Source organism: Protopterus annectens, chromosome 3.part0 (assembly GCF_019279795.1).
Source record: "Protopterus annectens isolate FY-2018-M chromosome 3.part0, PAN1.0, whole genome shotgun sequence".
NCBI lineage: Eukaryota > Metazoa > Chordata > Ceratodontiformes > Protopteridae > Protopterus > Protopterus annectens.
The window spans coordinates 366,171,623-366,193,921 of NC_056731.1; positions in this window are offsets into that span (position 1 = coordinate 366,171,623).

Genomic DNA, 22,299 nt, shown 5'->3' on the forward strand with positions numbered 1-22,299 from the left:
CCATGGTGAGGTTGGGTTCTGGTATCTGCTATGGCACCAGGTAGAAAATGTTTCCTATTTGGCTATATATATATATATATATATATATATATATATATATATATATATATATATATATATATATATCCATGCAACAAATATATCAGGCACAGACAATATTACCCTTCTAGCCTGCCAATATACCAAAACAGTTTTCCTATAATAAGTGTTCAGGTTGTTCTTGAAAATATCTAAACTACTGCTTGCTTTAATGTAATTTGGTAGTCTGTCCCATGCATCAGCTGCTTACTCAGAAAAAAATTTACTACAGCTCTCATTCCTATATAATCTTCTACATAGGGTGTCTGATGATTCTGTACTATGTTTTGATAATCCCAAACATTTGCAGAGGTGGTTGTCTGCAAATGCCCTGTATACCTGAATAAGGTCTCCTCTTAAATATCTGTATGCAGTGGCAGCTGGTGACTTCAAATCAAAGGGGGGCTGCAGGAGACAGCTGAATGTGTGGTGCCAATGGAAAGGGGTGTGGCCAACTAGAAAGGGGCAGAGCTATGCTCAAAACCACAAGACTGGGGCTTTAACTAAATACGCTGCCCTGGGTGGCAAACCATCATTATGAGAGTCCAATCAAGACAAAATGAAGTGGAGAAGAAAAAAACATATTTAAATGCATTAGCTACATGACAGCTTATTTAATATCTAGATGGAAACAAAAAGGTCGTGAGGCATGAAAAAATGAATTACTTTTTAAATACATTACTGGAATGCCAGTTGAAGTAAAGTATAAAAAAACAAGCAGCACTCAACTCAAACCACTTCTCCTTGCACTGCAATTCTAATTATAATTTATATTCAGCTTTATAAAAGTATCTAGTAACATGCTGAATGTAACAATCTCTGTCATACCGATTATCCCCACTTATAAAAATGTTTCTGACCCAAAAAAGACCTGCTGCGGTGCTGCCTGACAACAACTGTCTACTTGTTTCATGGGGAAAACATGATCAAAGTAAAAAATGAACAGCAAACACAAAACAAGCTCAAGATAAAGTGCTTAAAGGATTACTGCACAGGACATGGACCACACATGATAGATTGGCATTATGTTTAGTTTACGGGTAAAGCCTGCAAAGATGACTGCAAGTTTCCAACAAATGTAATGAGACTCTGAAAATACTGTAATCCTGTCCTTTATTACAAATACTGTCATATGCATTTCAATACCTAAGGCTTATACGTTATCTAGTTTTGTAAATATTCTCTGCATGGCAACAACAAAAAAGCTTTCAATGTTGATAATTCTTTAACAGTATGTTTATTAAAGTTTACTTGCATCTTACAATCTCAGACAAGCTTACCTGATAGCCATTAAAGCATTGCTACTTAAATACAGAGCAACAGGCACTGAAACAACATGCATTTTCTGAATAATAAGAAGCATAAATCAACAGTACAAAAATATGACAGAAAACCAGAACATTTTGCAAAATCAAGGATAAATGAAAAGCCACTGTGGTACTTGTGTCTACCTTGGATGGGGGGAAACTTTTCACACTTACACTGCATAACTGTTCCTTGCCTTGCTTGGACACATCCAGAGTCACTACATGGGGGAGTGGGGTACAAATATGTCACAATTTGAAGTGTCTCTGGCTGACGGTGATGGCCCTAACATATTTGTCATACCTCTCAACCTCAGAGCAAGAAATCTGGAAAAAGTCATAAACAGGAGTGGGACAAAGGCCCAAAAATAAAGACAATTTTTAAATATTGCTCTTATAAACTTAGAAAGATAATAGTAGGTCTTGCATTAGTATGGATTTTCTGAAGAGTATAAAATCTCTGAAACTCAAATGTCTGTCATTATTTCCTAACTTCAATATTTAATGATTTGCCACTAATTTGTCAGAAAACCACAATTTTATGAAAAACGGACCAAAAATGTGACGCAAAAATATAAAACAGCCACACAATACAGCTGAGAACCTGTCAAAAAAGGGACACTTTTTTAATATTAGTACTGTTAAGTTGAGCAGCTAACAAAATAAGAGAATCTACATGCATTTCTAAAATAAAAGTTATCTGTAACTCTGATCATTACAATTATTTATTAATTGTAAACCCTCCACATTTCTTCCAAAATTGCCATTTTGTGGAGGGATTATTAGGGGGAGAGCAACATTTTGAGCCAAAATCGGGGACTGTTGAGAGGTTTGGATGTACCTAATTCTATAAACCGATTTATTTGCAAATACCTCTCAACCTCTTAACGCAATAAATCTGGGCAAGGCCAAATATATTGGGGGAACAAACAAACAGTACTAAAAGTTGCTCTTGTATAAACTTAGTTGATAGAATAACAGGTCTTGTTTTAGCATACATTTTTCTGAAGGGTATGAAGTCTGACACTCAATGTCTGTCATTATTAAGTAACTTCAATCCTAAATAATTTGCCAGAAAACCACAAATTATGAGGAACCAACCAAAAATATGAAGCAAAAATCTATTCATTCTGTGAAGATCTGGACAGTTGAGAGGTATAGTTCAGCCAGGGGAATTGTGTGGCAGAAATCCTACACGATGAACTAAGCTCCCTAGGTGTGGACAATAAGTACCCTCCCCCCCAAAATAAACGAAGATCTAAGAGAAGTGATTGCTTCAATCTGGCTTCATCACTTTTAGTAGCATTCGGACTCAGTGAAAATATTCAGTAACAAAAAAAGTCTGTGCTTGTAGACAGTTGATTTAACTGGTTCCTAATCGAACACATCCAACCAAGAACTGGGAGGGGGTGTACCTGAGCTGATCAGATAATCAATAAACACCTTCCTGATTTGTATTAAATTATATTCCTTGTATAATACAGTACAGTTGTTAGAAGGCATTTTAAATTTATTGTTTTGAACATTTTTCCAGTAAACAATGAAACAAAATGCATGCACCAATAATGACAATACTGCCAAATTCAGAATATTTCCATCATAAAAGTCTACTCAGACTTCTACAATCCACCAGTATCAGTAAATATGCACAATCCCTGCAGAAGTAAAAGTCATTCATCTAAATAATTCCCCATTAAAGAGATCTGGAAGTAATGAAGAGGTTGCTGCTAGCAAACAACTTTATATTTTATTGTTTCATCTACAAATAAAGTGCCTGTTGCCCTTGAGGAATATATTGCATATGTTACATTAAAAAAATTATAAGCTAGTAATATTGCAATAGGGAATGGATGGCAAACTGATAACAGGTTCCTAGTTACTAGGTATCTCCGCCTAAGAGAACATTCTTAGGACTGCAGCATCCACCCCCTTTAAAGTGCAACATAGTACAGTATCAGCAATGCATCTACATACTGTGGGAGTAGAATCCACAGCCTTCTACATCAAAAGCAACTACACTACCTGTTGTGCTATTAACAATGCAAGTAGACTCAGCATAAGCAGCATTAAATTTCTCTTCAAGCTGTCAGCTCCTTGTAAAATCCACTTGACACTCCACTGTATCTCTCAACTTTGCAGCACAAGAAATCTGGAAAAAGCCAAAATTTATTGGGGGGGGGCAAAAACCAGAGACACATGTTAAACATTGCTTGTATAATCTTGGAAAGTTGCTAGAATAAAATGTTATGTTACCACCATGCATTTCACTGCCAAGTCTTGAGCCCAGGACCCTATGCACTACAGTCAGAGCAACATACCACTAGCCTATATACACTGTTTCTTGAAAGACATGAAGACTGAAACTTAAATGGCTATCAAGTGAATTCAGTTCTCACCATAGCACCCAACCTCTTAGCACAAAACACCTGAACAAAGCCAATAATGGGGGAATACAGCCCCAACAATAGGGACAGTTTTCAAATATTGATCTTATAAACTTAGAACATTGCTAGAATAAAAGGTTTTGTGTAGTGTTACCATGTATTTTATGAAGAATATGAAGTCTAAAATTCAAATGCCTGTCATCAGATTTAGAACACATATGAGTCAAAAATCTACTCTTGCTACCTGTATCCAAGGGTCAGGGTTTCAGCCTGAATAACTCTAGCCACCAGGAATATTAAATTGGGGCATTTTAAACACACACACACACAAATGCGCGCACACACACGCACACACATCAGTCTGAGGTCATGCAGAGCTTCTGAAATACACACACATATCAGTCTGAGGTCATGCAGAGCTTCTGAATTACACACACATTAGTCCAAGGTCATGCAGAGCTTCTGAATTACACACACATATCAGTTCGAGGTCATGCAGAGCTTCTGAATTATACACATATCAGTCTGAGGTCATGCAGAACTTCTGAATTACACAAAAATCAATCCAAGGTAATGCAGAGCTACTGAATTACAGCATCATCAAACAAAAAGTCCGGAGCTGCCATTACTCCCTTGCAGCAGCAGTCAGTCTGAAGAGTGTGTGCCAGGAGCCACTCAGAGTGCATTAAATATGAGCCGGGCGTATCAGCTGCTATGTAGACTGCAGACATTGCAGTCCATTCTCCATTCTCCTTGCAGTCTATGCGGTTTGTAAATTCATAGACTTCTGGGGCATCGGAATGCCTTTTTTTTTTGTAATTCAGACTGGTTAGATGGCAGCCCATGTGCACAGGACTTCCAGCTAGTTTTATGTTCTTTTCATTTATAATCTGGGGGGGGGGCTGCAGTCCTGCAGTCCAATAGCACGAGCCGCCCCTGTCTATATGAGACACTGTACAAATTCAGATATTTTAGTCTCTCATAATAACTTCAGTTTTCACATTAATGAATGCCCTTGGTATATTTCCACTGTACTATTTCTGTTTATAAAGTTTCCATATTTTTATTCCATACTCATGCGTGGGTCTAATGTAAAATGTAATTAACAAACAATAATTTCATCACTTTTGATTCTCTAAACATTATAACTATTTATATACAAGCTATAGTTCTATAAATATCATCAACCAATTGGTTGATATGATTGCAAAAAACTCAAAGCTGCATCTATCCATATTCCCAGGTCCTTAAATGAATCAACAGTTTTAATCACTGTGTGCTGTATTACATATTCTCCTTAGAGTCTATGTCTCCTAAATCTCATATGCTTAGTTTTTGATGTATTTTAGTATAGCATAGTATTCTCCTGTGCCTAAATGGTCAGTTTAGTCAAGTTCTTTTGCTGACATGCCTTACCTGTAACACATAAAATCAGTTTACCCAATTTCAAGGTCATCTGCATATAGATTGTAGAACACCTCACATGAAAAAATGTATCTGAAAGACACAACCTAAACAAGTAAGGGCCTAGAACAAAGTCCTGTGGGACACCCTGACTGTCACCTAGAATTTCACATATTCAGTTGCTGTATGATACTTGCCATGCCCTATCTGTAAGACAAGCAGCTATCCATCGTATCAAGAATATGTCAGTGCCTACCTATCCTAATTTATTGATCAGTGTTTTGTGTATGACTCTGTCAAATTTTGAAGCTAAATCTATATAAAATACATCACAGCACATTTTATTTCTTTTACAGCTATTATTATATTGTCATAGAATGGATCCCTATCAGATGTTCGAATTGCAGAAGGCCAAAGACCATATTGTCGAGACCATATGACCAAAGTTTTGCAATCTTGAAAATAAAAGTAAAAAACCCAGAAATTAAATAAAACAACTTACCATGACATTTTTCAAGGGGGCAAGCCCTCCTGCACCACCCACATCCACTGCTACGTAAATATATCAACTCTGAGATCTCACTACTGTGAGGAAAATGTCAAATCCTGAGTTCCACACTGTACAGCAATCTCAATACAAAGTATTTGAGGTTGCAAATCTTCAGTCATATAGTCTTGACCATATGGTCTTCGGCATTCTGCAACTCGAGCATCTGATAGAGACCCCATTGAACATCATGTTACAGGTGGTTATAGATTTTTTTTTAACTTGTGTATGTTTATATATGGTTTCAAGTCCCAACCTTTCCAATTCTAACAATAATTTATCCAAAGTAACCTTCTTCATTATTTTCCACAACATGAAAGGAAACTCATGGGTCTGTATGACTCTGGGTTTGTCCTACTCCCTTTTAATACCTGTTGCACAGCTTCTGAAAAGACATGCCTAAATGGAATCAAATCCTGTCATTCATACTGTTGGGTATATCTTCAGAATGTTGGGGTGAATGAGAGATCCTTTATCAGGTATGCATCGATCCACCATCACCAGGTCCATGAGAAGTGTTATGCCGGCCAAAAAGGAGTTACCAGAAGTCTTATTTTATCCTTAGTAAGACTCTAGTAATGAAAGGAAAGGGGGAAGGAAAAAAGCAATATTCCCATCCATGGAAAATGAATTGCATCTGTTTTTCAGCCTGTTTGCAAGGAGTCCTAGTGCATAACTTCTGTAACTGTCTATCAAAAATGAAGGCCAACAGATGTATTTGAGCACTTCTCCAGAGGTAGACAACATCCTGGAAGATCTCTGGTTGTAACATCCATTTGTAAGGGTCTGCCAAGATCTGTTAAAGGAAGTCTGCAATTGTGTTCTGTTTTGACAGGGTGTAGACTGTCTGAAGAGAGAGAGAGATTGTGCTAAGTTGCCAGCCGCCAGGCAATCAAGGCTAGTCTGCACAGAGGGTAAGATGTGATTTCCCCCCTTTGTTTATTCACCAAATTATGGAGTTGTCTCTAATTACTACCACTGGTCCTGGAGTCCACAGCTGGTTCAAGGCTTTTCTTGGTGTTATCAGGGCCATAGTTACTTTGAGTTTGATGTATTTTTTCCTGAAGTGGGGATCCCATATCTCTTGAGCTTGGATCCCTTTGAAAACCTCAACACAGATAAAGTCTGAGAAGCTTTGGTGATTGACTTTTAATAGGAAGAGAAAGATGAAAATCTGGAGTTAATGGAACCTGATGTGCCTACCAGGAGTTTCTTTTTAAAGAAGTTAATAACGGGTACAAGAAAGGATTGATGATGCTGGTGCAGGATCCGTACAGAAGTGAGGGACCATTGACTCTTCCTTATGTAAAGTCTGGCAGGAGGAACCATGAGGATAGCTGAAGCCATGTAACCTAGAATTTGGAGGAAATCTCTTGCTATGTAAGTGGACTGGTGAGCCACATCTAAGAACCATATATATTAAAAAGACATTTTCTCTGCAAGGAGGTAAGCCACTATGACTGAAGGACCACACAAGTGGTTATGTATTCTTTTTGTGAAGGGAAGACCCCTAGGGTTCACTGCCTTTCTTTTTTTAATCACCTTGTCATTTATTTTATATTGTTTATTGGACTTTTGTTGACTTGTCTTGAAATACTTCCTGAAGAAAGGTCCAAGGCTTAAAGGATAGTTTCTTTGTGCTCAGGGACAGGTGAAGGAAAAAGTTATTTCAACCCCTGCATTAACTCTCTTCTTCCATTTTTAAGGTCCTCTGCTGAGAAAATGCCAAATTGGAAGTTGTTTATGGTGAATTAAAAATTTAGGATTAAACTTCCTCCAGGAAACTCTGGTGCCTGACCAAAGCATGGCTTCTCATTACAGATAATGAAGCAGCAGTACTTGATACAGCATCAACTGCATTACAGGGGCATTCTATTAAATCATATATGCCTTCTGAAGCATAGGAAACCATGTTTGATTAGAGTCTGAGACAGAAAGGTTCGAAATAAGCTGCTGCAATTCTGAGAAAATATAGAACAGGTACTTGGTAGCTGATTGTCTGGAAAGAAAGGGTTGAAGAAACATTCTTTCTTCCTATATGTATCAAAATACTCTGCTGTCCTTCTTAGTGGAGCAAGATTTCAAGAAGTCAGTGGCTTAGAGTAATCATCCTCCTTACTATAGAATTTATAAAAGGGTTAGCTGAAGGATTCCTAAAAATATATTTATGGGAATCGGTTACTTTATGCAGCCTATCAGGCTTCTTAAATGAAGGAGGTTAAGACTCTGGAAACCCACAAGCTGAATTAAAATCATTCTCCAACACCCCAAGAACAAGAGGTATAGCCAGGGGTTTGGAGGAATCCAGATTCAAGAGGTCATGATGCATTTTCTGTGCCTCTGAAATTGTCCTTCCCTGTAATTAAAAGAACTCTTTCTTCTTAGGAATTACATCTAAAAGTAATAGTTCTTCAACAATGTGCATAATAAGATATCTTCCCCTCTATCTCAGACTCATATGGAATAGGAGAGGAGAGTTGTGAGGCATATTCCAGACCTTTTCCCTCAGTGTCAGAAAGCACATTCTCTTCAAAGGCTGAGGGGGACCTTTGCCTCTTGAAATGATTGGGTATTGGGGTCAAAAATGGGAGGGACTGGAAAGCCCTAAAGTGACTCTGAACTAAATTATACCAGTCATCATGTGAAACTTTCAAACTAGTTGGAGTTGCTTCTTCTTGGGAGTCTCCTGACAGATAGTCTTGGAAGATCTCTATTGTATGTTATTCCATGAGTGAGCCTGTTACCTCTTCTCTCAAAAAAAAACTGAGGAATCTTTCCCTCTTCTTCAGTCCAAATGAAGCTGGTTTCTTCCTCTCTGAATGTGCTAGCATTCTGATCCTTAGTGGCATCACCAGAGGGGCAAGGAAGATCAGACTGATGGCCCAAGGACTTTGAGATTACCACAGCAGGTACATCAGTCCCAGATGGGATTAAAGAGGTGGATGACTACATTCCTTAAAATGCTCTTTAGTAATTTTACTTTGCTTCTTCAACTGAAGCAGGACATCCAATGAAGACAAACTGGAAGCCATGGTTGCTTGAATCAAGATTTTCTAACACTGCTGAGAGGACCTACAAGATGGCTGTACACTGAGTAACAACACAGTTTCAGCTCTCTCGGTGTGAAAAAAGAAACTTAGAAAAGAAAACCAGAGAATGTGTCTTTTTAGGTACATTTCAGGTACTGACTAGTAAGTGCACTGCCTGGATGCCAGCAAAGAAGAAATTTAGAGAATGAAAGAAAATCAAATACAAAAGGTGAGGAGAAAACACTGGCTGGGTAGAATCTTGCAGGTGCTCAACAACAAGCATTTCAGCTCCAGCTTTGGTGAAAAACAAGACTTCCAGTAACCTAGATTAAAAAAATAAGCCAAATGTGCTCAGAGATGATTAAAATAAACGAAACACTGAAGGAGTATATCAGCTAAAATAACAAAAGCCTGTTACTGAGGAAGCTTTAAACAGATATTCAGATGAGCTGATAAAACTTCAAAAAATCAAAGGTTGAAGTGAAGTAAAGGCTGGTTGAGTATGAGACTGCTTACAATGAGATGTTTCAAAAAATACAATTAGAGGAGAGAGCATGTAGGGAAAACCTGAGATTTTTCTGCTGTACCAGAGAAAATGGAAGGATTAGATTGTATTAATTTTATGAAAACACAAATAAGCAACTGGTCTGGTATTCCACAGCAAGAATTCTTAATTGAAAGAGCACATTGTGTGTATGCCCCAAACATGATCATGAGAAAGCCAAGACCTCTAATAGTAAAGGTGCAATCCCACCATCAGAAAGAGTTGATTCTGACAAAACTATGGCAGAAGGACAAAGTACGAAAAGTTGGAGACAGTAGAGTGTTTGTGGAAAATGATTACTCACTGTACACCAGGCAAAAGAGGAGTAAATTTATTCCAGCAATCAGAGAATGTTAAGAAGCAAGTGTGAGAATCAAGCTGCTGCATCCAGCTATCTTCAGATTATTTTCACTGGAAATTCAAGGTCCTTTTGATACACAACATGCTAAGGAGGAAAAACAAAATTTGTCCACAAAAAGTAACCTATCAAATAGAAGGGGACTCTGCTTCTTATTCTTCTGATGATAATAAAGCCCATAGAGAGACTATTCCAGTGAAACCTTTTCCAATGCTCCAAAGGAAAATGCTTGAGAGACAGAAAAAAGTATAGTTGACTAAAAGAACCAGGAGTATGTTGGAAATGACCCAGAGACTGGAGATTAGAGATGGAGATCAAAGGGAAGTAAACCTGCAACTTTGAAATGAATAAATAATTGTAAACTTACAAAGCATCAACAACATTTGTGAAATATAGAAGAACAAGAAAACCTGGAAAAATTGTACTTTTTTGACTTTGTTAAACTTGTAGGGGACTCCAAAGCATATGTCCTATTTCATGTCATTAATGTTTGGAAGAACATTAAGGAGAAGAGAAGAGGAAGAAAAGAGGTGATTGTAAGTAAAACAAGTTTTGCTCTTAAAAGTATTTTCATTAAAGATGATATATACACTGTGTGCTATATAGTAAAGTTTTTTTCAATTATTTTTGTGTGCAATAGGGATACTAAAGTAAACAGGTGTCCTTTTTTCCTTTTTCTTTCTTTTTTGTTTTTCTTGTTCAGTTTAAAAAAAATCTAGGCACAGCTATATAAAAAGAAAAGAAAGCCTGGAGAAAACAGCATGACATAAGTGACTCTGATATGCGTTTTCTTACTTTTGCATTGGAGAATGACTGGATTAAGGACCTTGGCTTGATCTCACAACAAGTTTTAAGTGGAAGCAAGTAAAAAGTTTTCCTTTCACAAATAAATGTTCACAGTGCTATATGATAAGTTTGTAGCTAATGGGAACTGTGTATCTGATTCTCATGTTTCTTTGGAGATAAGCTGATATAAGGACAATTAAACAGAATATTTTTCTTTCAATAGCTAAAAGATAATATTTTCTAAAAGCATTCAAGTTGTTTTCTACATCTGGGAGAGAATTAAAGATATGACAAAAACAGACAGCACTTAGTGTAAGTAGAAGCACAGGCTGTACTCTTAGCATGGATAACCTTCATCATAGGTCAATTCAATCCTTAGAGTATAGCTGTCAGTCTGGAACAATTGTTTCTGTTAGATTAAACTTCATTATTTGAAGATGTACATAGTTATGTGTGTTTGTATTAAATTAATATGTTCTGGGGTGTTCTGTGGTATATTTTTGAGGGTTTTCATTAAAACAAAAGCAACACAAACAAAAAGCCTTTTCAGATGTGACATATGTACAAATGTATATGATAAGAGACAACTGTATAAAAAATCAACCTGCCAAATATTCATGTATACATGTAACACAAAAGCTAACTCTAGAGATTAAAAAAAAGCTGTCATACATAACAGGTGGGACTAATAACTTCTTACCATAATGGCAGCAATTTCCATATTATCTTTGAATGTGAATGGTCTCACAGGTATATACAAAAAAGAAAAAGTAGTAAACTATATTAAGAAATGCAGAGTGCAAATAGCTATGCTACAAGAGACACATTGGGAAAGAATTGAGCATGTGAATTTGATAAATAAAGATTTTAAGATGGTTATTTCATGGAATATCTGGGACAAAGGAAAAGTAGAATACTTATATCAATTGCTAAAGGAGATCTGATAGAGATAGATGAGAGAGAAAAAAATAAGAATGGACGATTTGTAGTAGTGAGGGGTTACTGACAATGGTGGAGGATTATACTGATATGTATTTATATTCCATCTAAAACTGCTATAATGGAGCTTACGGAAAAGTCTAAGAGAAATAATCAGCTTTTAGCGCAGAATATTACTTATAAATGGGGACTGGAACTTGATTTGCAACAATGAGGATATATCTGGGGGACCTAGAATGTGAACTATTTGAAGAAATTTATGAAAATATTTGGCATGGAAGATGTGACTTCAGTAGTAGGATCTCAGGGAGACTTTATACATTATTCATCAAGATACAAAAACTGGGTCAGGCTAGACAGAAATTATATTTCACAGAAATAAGTGCATTTAATTGAAAGTTTTGGTACATATCCAATAACTATTTTAGATCATGTGTCAATAATAACTAAAATAAAAATGCAGGGACTTATCAGGGAATATAGAACTTTCTTCAGAAAATATAGCTAGGAGAGAGAGAAAATGAAAGCAGAGTTTAAAAATAGAGTATAAATAAAAGAACAGGTTAACAAGTAACAAGAATTATTTAGAGAGACTGTCAAAGGTTAAAGCATTACAGAATAGGGGGAAATCTCACAGAAAAAGAAGAGGCGCACCTGCAGAGAGCTAAAGTGAAAATAAGGGACTACCTCGATAATTTGCATGAGTTTAGAAAGATTGCTGTTAAGCAACTGTTTTTTGATAATAACTGCAGACCACAAAAGCTTTTAGCAGAATGACTCAGACAACAGAAAGTAGAAAGGGTTGTTGCCAAACTTTGGGAGCCTATAACTAGGAAAATAACCATAGATCCTGTATTGGTATTAGAAATATTTCAGAAGTTTTAGGAAACTCTGTATAAAGTAGAGATGTGGAAATTAAGTAAAGGTACAAATGGAAATGTTTATGGAAGAATTAAATATGCCAAGGTTAGAGGCAGATGAGGCTCAATTACTATCAGTAAAGATAGGAGGAGATAAGATAAAAGTGTGATGTATAACCAATTTGCAGGAAAGTCTCCATGAATATATGGTATTCCTGGGGAAGTTTGGAAACTAGGTGGGAAAAATTTAATAAAGATCTGGAAGGCTTTGTTTACCACTACTTTAAAAGGAGGAGAAGCACCAACATCCTGGAAGAAAGCTGTGGTGTCTGTAATACATAAAGGTGGTAAAGACCCATAAGATCCAGCTTCATAGAGGCCCATTTCATTTCTAATGATTATAAAGTATTTATGTCTATAATAGCTAAAAGAATGGCAAAGGTGATATCAAAATTGACAGATATGAATCAATGTGGTTTTGTGGAGGTGAAGCAAACATATGACACCATTAATAGAACAATTATGATCCAGAGGGAAGCAGAATGTAAGAAAATACCATTCTTGTTGGTGGGTCTTAATGCAGAGAATGTATTTTACAGAGAAAGCTGGGATTTTATGAGTAGGGCAATGGAAGAACTTGCATTCCCTGACACAATAATAAGATTAATTAGGAGGATATATGAGGGATCAGAGGTGAAAATTAAAGTCAGGATTCCTCTCTGATAAGCTCTGTTTGAACAGAGGAACCAGGTAGGAGTGTCCTCTTTCCCATTTGTTATTTGTGTTGTATTTAGAACCATTGGCAAAGAAAGTAAGGGACTCAGAAATTCAAAGATATAATTGGTATGGTAATCAAGAAAAGTTGGCTTTATTTCCAGATGATATTATTTTGTATCTGATAAACCCTGAAAAGGACATTTCAGTGTTGTGGAACATTCTGAGACAGTTTCAAGTCTTTTCAGGATACAAAATTAATGCAGATAAAATAGAGGCAGTAGCTGTAAACTATTTACCCACATACAAATTGGTTCAGCAATAGCCATATTTATGGCAACATGATAAAATTAAGTACTTAGGAGTGTGGGTTAAAAATTTATTCTGTTATGGCACCTAAGGATTGGTGGGCAGAGACTAAACAAAAGTTAACACAAAAACAGAGGAAACTGGAAGCCCAGTTTATGCATATAGATAGCAAGATACAAGAGGTGAACATTTTTTTTTTGTTGCTTCAGTTTTATACACATTTCAGTCATATTTTATTAACCAGAGGAGAAGTTGGGGAAAGCAGTTAATAAAGAGTTGAAGGATTTTATCTGGGAAGGGAAGAGGGCAAGAGTCAAGTGGGAAAAGTTGATTCTTGCAATAGAACAAGGTGGCTTGGGATTTCTTGATCTAAAAGGGCATTTCAGAGCTACACAATTAAGGTTCCTATACATAGCACAAGCAGAAAGCTTTAATCAAAGTGGAAAGAAATGATGATGAAACAGGGAAGCTCAAGAAATAAGGACAGACTGGGACTTTGGATGCAGATCCTTAAGGAGAATAACAGTAACCACACAGAATATTATATTCATTAAGTACCAGAAGGTGATCTAAGAACTAAGCCAATACAGGAATGGGGAAAGGAGATTACGCTGATAGGGATGACTGCAATTAGTGATACACAGAATAGGCAAGAAGGAGATGGAATTTACTGGAGAAAACTGTCAAAGGTACCAATGTGTTGGGAGCAAATAATTAGGGAGGAAAGGTAATAGATTTGGAAGAGGCCAAGAATACATTTGGACTGCAGGCTAGAGATTGCCTTCCCTATCAGATACTGATATCAGAGTATAGGCAAAGAGAAAGGAATAGGGGAATCCTAATTGAAATACCAGCACTGGCAGAGTTTTTAGTAGATTCTAGAACAGAAGCTGCTGTTAAAAAGGGATGATTAGCAGGGCATGTAAAATATTGCATGATAACTATAGGAATCAGTCAGAGGAGGTTAGAAAGGATTGGTAAGAGAGACTGGATAAGCAAGTCACAAAGAAACAATTCTAGGATATATGTATGGCTCCCAAATATGCAACAAAATATAGAAGATTTAGGAACTTTGCTTGGAAGTGTTTGCATAGATATTTTTATACCCTAAGCAGACACCAAAAATTTTTTTCTTCAGGCAGATTGCAAGTGTTGGATGAGAGATGGGGAAGAAAGAAATAATTTGGAACATATTTTTTGGGAGTGCAATGACTTGGCAGACTTTAGAAATTCCCTGCAGACTACTGTGTCAGAAATACTGGATGAGCAAATTGGCATAACTAAGGAATTTTTTTTTTGAGCTGTGATACAGACCCAGAATTGCCTAGAAATTGTAAGGTCTTGCTGAGTTTAACTGGTGGTTGCCAAAAATGCAGTTACTAGAAAATGGAAGTCAAAGTCTAAACCGACCATACCAGAAGTAGTGAATATAGTAACAGAGGTAAAAGAGCTGGAAGTGGGATATTTAGAAAAGGGTTTGAGCAAATTACATAGAAAAATAGGAATTGTGGGAACAATGCATGCAGACTAATGTTTTGCAGGAGGAATGAGGTTTAAGTGAAGGCAGAGATTGAATGATCTATGTAATGTTTACTTATTTATTTATTGACTGACATTTGATTATCAGGAAAGTCTGACTGGGTATGAACCTATTTTCATTGGAGGCTTGGGTAAAAAAAACTCCTAAGTCCTACAAAACATTTTAAGAACAATACAATCATTTTGCAGTCCTACTTCGTGTAGGCTTAGCAAGAAGCCTACATGCGGTTAATTAATTTGCACTGTGAGTAACAGTGCTAATTACGAATCCATGCCATGCACCACATTTAAATATAAACAAGCATGGTTTCATGGCCAGCAACAGTGTTGCCAACCAGGAAACCGTGTATAGCAACACGGACAGCAGCAATCATATAAACCTGTTTACCTATGTGCAAACTAGGTCTGCAGGATTGCATGAAAGCCACATTGACTACCAGGTTTATATTAAGCAATGTATAGTTCCAACACTTTACATGAAAGTTATACAGTGCAGAGTATTGTGGAAACCTGTGTCAGACATACTGAATAAACCTTGTGTAAATGATCAGTAAGGGTACATAGACTGCATTATAAATAAATAGTTAGGGGAGGTGTGTGTATTGAAAAGGAACACAAAGATGAATTGTAGGAATGAACACAGGGGAAGAGGACAGGTAAAATATGACAATGCACAGCAGATGAGAGCATGTCAGTGAAGACAGCTGTAGCATGAACAGCAGTCACAAATCGACATGATACAGTATGGCCTGCACAGTTATTGTATATTATGTGACTGTCACACAAGGTGACATATCACTGGAGCAGATACTTTGTGATATATGCATCCTGAGATTAACAATGGGCAGGACATATATCAGGGATGGTATATACAATAGAGATTATGTGCATATTGTGAAGCTGTGCAAAATGAGTGGCCTGAATATGACTGTAATGTCAGCATAGGTCTCAACCAAGTGGGACATACAGTAACAGGCCTGTGGTCAGCAGTAGACAGAAGCATACACAATCAGGGACAATATCAGAATAATACCACCAGTAATCCCATGTCTTTGATATAACATATGTGATTGTTAGTGATCACAGATGATTCTGCAAGAACACACTTGTACAGCTGTTATGATTCGTCAGCAATCTCTGAGGGGAATCAAGCACACCTCCCTCAAAATTTAACATCTGCCAGAGTTGTTCAGAGGAACACTGTTACACCTGTATTAGAAATAATGAGCAATCCTGACTAATTGATAGGTGTGCATGCCACTTGGTCTACTCATAGGGGTGTGTTGTCTATATTGTAATTATCCTGTGCATTTACGTTCATAATGGAAATAATCCCTCATGAGTTTCCTTCATCTACCATGTTCCCATGGCTGTGACACCAATCCTTTGTGTGTGTGTTGATACTGTATGCATTGCATCAATATCACACCTGGATTCAATGATTGTCCACAATTTGCAGTCCTCCACAAAGCTGGTTGAAGAAAGGATGTTTTGGTCAGTTTTGATGTCTGACACTTAAATAATGGACTGGAAAGGGCCTATCATAGATACTGAGGTACGGTCCTGGCTACTAGACTCTAGATAGAGGTGACTTCACAGACTTCAACATATTTATCTGTCACATATGTGTTCCACTTGTCTACGCACTTGGTGACATAGGTGTTTATGTGACAGTTTCTCTGTAATACCCAACTGTTGATTTGTATCAAATGCTGTGGGCAGCTCAGATTACACAGGATGATAGTTTTGTAATCATGAATGCCCTTGGTAACCTTCTTGAAGACAGCAAACAGATGTAACAGAAATGATGTAGCCTGAACAAATCAAATGTGGGTTTAGTACACAATTAGGATATTACCTCTGTCCTTTAAGAGAGGGTCCATGGTGACTCTTTGGCCGACCTCACTGATGAGACTAGACTGGATGGGTCTATAACTGCATGCATCAAGAGACAGCCCCTCTCCCCAACAAAAGTCAGAAGGATGCATTTTGCTGTACACTCTTCTATGGAAATACAGGCTGTCTGGAAGTTGCATTGACGTATGGATCCAAGTGTGTCTGGTAGGTCAGATTTTAAGTCATGCTATAGGCAACATGTGATGTTGTCATGGCCCATTGCTTCTGTGTTATTAGCCACAGAGAGTGCACATATGTGCTGTCCTCCTCAGAACAGAAACAGAGTAATGTTTGCATGTATACGTTGGCTGAAGGCCAGTGGCGACAGGGTGGTGACATATGAGACAAACTGTCAGCTAGCAGATTGTCTATGTCCTCTAAGTGGGTATGTCTGCTGACATCCACACACAGATCTGCTCTTAGTTGTGTATTCCACTTAACATTTCATATGTATTGGAATAAATGGTTTGTGACAAGACCTCAATACAGCCTTCGTCATTCACTACATTCCACACACTGTCGCTATGTATACAGTCGTACAACTGTACCAGTGTCACATACTTACATAATCTGCAAACATATGCCTATATGTGTTTCATGGGAAAACTGTGTTTGAACAGCCAAATGTCATCAGGACACAGAGATCAGTTGTTTGTGGCTCATACAGAACATTTCCTGACACAAATGCTAATAGTCACACAATGGTGCTGCTGACCACCTCAATAATCCTTGAGTGTAGCAAAACAACTGCACATATAATGAATTCTACAAGGTTGCAATTGCATCAAAACATGTGATACATTGGTTGTGTATATCACAGCATAACAACCATGTGTATGACACAAGACTTACATGACCATGTAATCAATATGAATTGATATTAATGTCAGTCACAGAACATTTAATGATGGTATATAGACACATGCACATCTGTGCCATACTGCAAGTGTCACTGTGATGATGGAATGTGAACTGTGGAGAAAGTTGATCTGCTCCACCACAACACGTCCTAATATGTCAACAATATACATAAAAGTGTATCATACTATGACAACAGTTTTCAGGAGGCATATTACTATAGCTGGTTTAGAGGGAACATGTACTGTAATGGCATTAATGGCCATAAATACATTAGCTCATATCACATATTGTAAGACCCTTTTGAAGCCATATTGTACATCCACAACTCACTATAGCACATCAATGACAGCAAAACTGACATGTCAGCCATTCATAGGGTCATAGACATTATTAGGCTAATGGCCAGCATCATATGTAATCTTAGTTATTATTATTATTTATAAACATTCCCTATATCTACATTATGGAAGAAAGTAAGCCTATTGTGCATCTATGTATACGTGTTTGATTCCTTCACATCCTGCCACTGTCCATATGGGACATATGCACCACACTATGACAGAATTATCACTCACACATACAGTGATCTTGAGATGGCTTGCAGAGGCTCATCAGAAGACTCAGCTTCATGATGTGTGTATGCATATTTGACATGAGGACATCCTCCACTTCTCTGAAGGAAGGATGTCATGTGGCCAGCAAAAAAAAAGGATGGTGGATGCATGGGCTATGTGAAAGGTTTACCAAGTGGTAGTGCAATGAAGAATGACTCCAAATATCATACAATGGTCATAACATACCACACACACACACACACACACACACACACACACACACACACACACACACACACACACACACACACACACACACACACACACACACACACACACACACACACACACACACACACACACACAGCAGTAGGTTGGTTCTGATTTGAACATTACACCTGTGTAGGTATAGAATATGAATGCCATGCAATGTCACAATAGCAACACCACATATAACTGACTATAACACTGTCACATTGCACTTTATGGAGTATGATAGCATCAATGTATGCTGAGGAGAGCACATTAGGAGAAGTGTAGGACATGGATGTGGAGTCACATCCTTGTGTAAAATTGTCTCAAAAGTGATAGGTGTATGTACAGTCACAAAAGTTGCCTGTAGTCAGATTAGAACCCCCTATATATGTAGGTAAAGTAGTTTGTAAACTGAATAAGTTAATGTTTTTGCCACAGCACAGGTTTGTCTTGAATACTGTCAGAGTGCATGTTATACAAGATGGCATAATCACTGTATGCTACAATGAGATGTTTGGAGTAGGGTTTGACATAGCTGTGAACTCACATATCATTCCAAAATTGTCACCATAGTGAGCTTTGGCTGCAAACACAGTTGACTGTAGTAAGAATAGAGACCCTACATAACTATTTACAAAACACAGTACTTACCGCAAAAGCCACTGCACAAGTATGGCTTTTATAGTGTCCAACAACACTTTATAGCTGATGACATCATCAGTGTCTGGTAAGAAGAAGATGGTAATAGCAGTGTTTGATAAGCTGGTGTAAAATGCTCTCTCGATTGTCAACGGAGTGAACACACACACACACACACACACACACACACACACACACACACACACACACACACACACACGCACACGCACACACACACACACACACACCAATTGACCACTTTGAGAATAGAATCCCTACCTACCTATTTACACAGCACAGTACTTAACACAAGTGCCATGGACTTTTACAATGCTGCAGAGCAATTCATCATTGATGGCATTACCACTGGATGTTTCAGAGCAGATGTTGTGAGGCATGCATTAAATGTATGTGTAGGTATGCACAACTTTCAAAATAGTGCTACTTCCATGGGATTGTACTGACGACCAAAGGATACATAGTTAGGCTGTTCTGACTAGACAGACACACACACCAGTTGACTACAGTAAGATTATAACCCCTACCTAAATACACCAACTAGAACATTCAGTACTTAATGCAATTGCCACTGCACAATTATGACTTTAGAATACTGCAAGACAATTTATAGTGGATGACATCATCAATGGATGTTTGGGAGAAGATGTTGGAAGGCCTGTCTGAAATGGATGGCTAACCATGTACAACTGTCAAGATATTAAAGATCTGCATGATACCAAACTGATGCTCTTGCAAAGTGTAGCATTCGCTGATGTGTTTCCATTGTGCAGGTATATCTTAAATAGTCAGCTTTAAAAACTATATACAAACAGCTGGCCACATTACTACAACTACTGGAACATCTGAATGTGTATTGTCAGTATAAAGATGTACATGGTATGTACGAAAGCATTTTTTATTTATTTCTGTAGTGTAGTTGATATATTTGGCAACAAGTAATGAAAGATCAAGTTTCAATTGCATGGGTGCAGGTAACACATGGATACAGTGTAAATATGTGCTCTGCCCTTAAAAAGTGGCTCACCTTTGGTTGTGTTTTTACATGTAATTTCATGGTATGGACTACATGGGCAGTAAACATAAGTAATACATGCTAATGTGCACTATCCATAGTGTACAAGTGAGCATCTGGTTTGAGCATCGATGGCAAACTGCACATTCTAGTTATACATTTATACTGTTTTCCCCATATTACAATAATGGGGATGGCAAACTGATAACAGGTTCATTCATAGTTACTAGGCATCTCTTCATTGAAGATAAAAAGCACAAAAAGAAATCTACCTCAGCTACTATAATCTGGGAGAAAACCAAATTTAACCATAAAAGGACACATAGAAAAGAAGTGCTAATCTCAAAGTTACAAGTCAAATATGTGAATTGTCGCAATTCCTGAAAGTAGAAGAATATTGAAACTTAAATTTATATCATTATTGTATGAAATTAGTTCTTATTGGAAAATCAGTAAAATTGAATTATTTTTATAAGTTCAACAGAAAAAAAGATAACCCACCAAAAATAACACACACACACACACACACACACACACACACACACACCACACACACACACACACACACACACACACACACACACACACACACACACACACACACACACACACACACACACACACACACACACACTAAGTAAAACACAGTGTACACTTGTAACAAAGCCTGTTGTATAAGAAAGGCCACAGCTTGTACTGTTTTTAAAAAAAAACAGTTAAACAAAACACACACACACACAGTTTCACACACACAAAAGCTCTGTGCATGTTTAAAAATACACATTGTTTTTCTCTTAAAATATTAAATGTAAATAATGCATATTTTCAAGCGATGTACACATAAATAAGTGACTTTCAAACATTTTCTCACTAACAAAAAGCACAAACTCTCTCATCTACTTACATTTTCTGCTGCAACTGTTAAAAAGTAAAAACGAAATAAAAAGCAAAAGCAAACTTGCGGCTGCTGTTAAATAAAATGTTTAAACCACACTCTTGTTAAATAAAAAAGTACACTTTCTGCAACTGTTAAAACGACAGCAGTTTCAGCCTGCAACTGTTAAAACAGCAAAAGCTTTCTAAGTATAAGCAGTTTCTACTTTCATGGAAGCACATTTTATTCTGCAACTAACTAAAACCTGCAATATCTACATGGAAAACATTTATTCTGCTTCTCTCTGTTAAAAAAGCTCTTTTGAAATTTAACTTTTTTCCTGCTGGCTGCTGCAACTGTTAAAAGTAAAAACTGCTGCAACTGTTCTTAAATAAGCAAAGCAGTTAAAAGAAGTAAAACTAAAAAAAGTCCTTTTTTAAGCAAGCTCCTTCTTCTGCAGATTGCCTCACTGAAGTAAACGGCAGCCAAGTAAGCCTAAACTTAAAAAAGCTTAACAGCGGTTTCTCCTTAAATAAGCTGCCTGGTTATCTGTCGTCCTGCAGGCTCCATCTGTTAAGTAAAAAATAAACACAAAGCAAAGAAATAAACTGCCGCTAAGTGCAACAAAAAATAAAAAAAAAAACTCCTAAAAACAAAATAAAAAAAAGCAAACTTTCTCGTCCTTTCAATTAAGCAATATAAGCACAAAAGCCATTTCCATCCTTTTTAAAAAAAAACCAAAAATCCTGAAAAAGTTAACACACAACTGTTACTTTCTGCCAGCAAGCCGATACATACACTCTGAAAAATGCGACACACACAAAGCTTACAAAAGTAAAACAAAAAAGTAAAGTCAGCTCAGTATTGAAGCACACATACACACACTCTCATCCTGAAACCAATATACATGAAAAAGCACAACATAAAATAAAAAGTTAAATAAAAAAAAAAGAAAGTGTGTTAAAAAAGCAAAGCAAACATGTTAAAAAGCTAAAAAGCAAAGCACACTTCTCGCAATATGTACACAAAGACAATTAGCATGAAAGCTGTTAAAGCCTGTAAAAAACAAAACAAGCACAAACACACTTTCTCTCTTAAATAAAAATAAGCTCTTCTGAACTCTACAATGAAATGTATGTAAAAAAAAGCAACCTGTTACCTTTCTGTAGCCTACAGGCCACCGTTAAAGAAAAAAAATGTGAATAACACGTTAAATAGCACAGTAGCTTAAAAGCGTAGCCTGCAGCAAAAGCAATTAAAAGCTGACTTAGTTACATATTATATTTTTTGTTTATTTTTTATATTTTTTAGGAGGATTTATAGGAGAGATGAAGAAGTTTAGCACACGCTCATACTCTGCTCTGCACTCACATATCAGAAGCTTGCATCACA